Raw genomic sequence first — 1215 nt, 5'->3', positions numbered from 1 at the left:
TTATAAGCTAATGATCTAATAGTCTAAAGTTGTACGGTGACAATTTTATGATTATTAGCCATTTGATTTATTTTTTATCTTCTATTAAAACCACAGGGACCAAAAATGTACTTTACTCTATTTTATATTTAAACCACAGGGACCACAAATGTAATTTACTCTATTATAGCTCATTTTCCCCAGTACACCATGAATGGCGTCCCCTCTCGGCCAGCACTTGGTTCTCCGACAAAGCAGATCTACCACACTTACCTGGTTCTTCAACGAAGCAGATCCTCCCGTCATCGTCCGCTACGGTCTCCTCACCACGACGACACATCTTTCTTCATCTTTCCCAGCCTCCATTTTCGTTTATACTCCAGCAAATTTACCGAAGCTTCGATTTCGTCATCTTTCCCAGCCCTCGGCTGATTCTCCGATGATCATCCCACAAAAGCTTCAATTTTTCGTCTTCCAGTAAGCAACCACTGTTCTTCAATCTTTCATGGGGTTTTAATCAACAAAAGCTTCGATTTTGATTTTTTTTTTCTAGGGTTTCAATCAACAGAATCTGATGGGGTTACATCAACTGGTTTCGATTTCTTCTAGGGTTTCGATATCGATCGAGATGCCAAAAACTTGAAAAGATCGAGGTGCCAAAAAGATGGACAGATTTTCGTTACAGAAGATGAAGACTCGTTTTCGTTTAAAAAAAGGGGTTTTGCATCGAGTTCATATGAAACCTTCCTATTTCATAGAGTTCATCAATAGGTTTTGCAATTTATTTAGTCTACAAAAAATGAGTTTGTATTTGATATTGTTGCATTTGATCTGGTTTGTTCTTCAAAAAAGAACGTTCCCATGGGTTCATTGATTTGATCTTGATTTTGAATATTGTTTGAGTTTGAATTTAGTTTTGATTCTTATTTGTGGGTCTTTGATTTTTATTTTCGGTTTTTGTTGTTAGGGTTTGAATTTGGTGCGTGATTTAGTGTACGGTGGTCGGAGATGTGGTAGTGACCGGAGAAGATGATAATAGAAAGGGAAGCGGTGAGGTGTCTTGTGTCTTACCAGTTACCAGAGAAGTTGAAGAAGGTAGAGTAAATTACATTCTTGGTCCCTGTGGTTTAATAAATAAATAGAGTAAATAAAGGGTAGGAGGCTTGATTTTCTTGAAAATTGTACCAATTAATTTTTTTCATAAACATCACCTAAATAATCATTTTATTAATTTTT

General features: G+C 36.3%; 1 long non-coding RNA gene across 1 annotated transcript; it reads left to right on the top strand.

Moving 5' to 3' along the window:
* Positions 1–224: 224 nt before the first annotated feature.
* LOC112505589 lies at positions 225–871 on the top strand. Its single transcript, XR_003068421.1, has 2 exons — positions 225–456; positions 533–871. It is a non-coding gene; the product is annotated as an uncharacterized LOC112505589 (long non-coding RNA).
* Positions 872–1215: the final 344 nt, after the last annotated feature.

This window comes from Cynara cardunculus, unplaced genomic scaffold (assembly GCF_001531365.2).
Source record: "Cynara cardunculus var. scolymus isolate 2C unplaced genomic scaffold, CcrdV1 Un_Scaffold_12552, whole genome shotgun sequence".
Classification (NCBI taxonomy): domain Eukaryota; kingdom Viridiplantae; phylum Streptophyta; class Magnoliopsida; order Asterales; family Asteraceae; genus Cynara; species Cynara cardunculus.
This window is presented reverse-complemented; position numbering and strand designations above follow the sequence as displayed.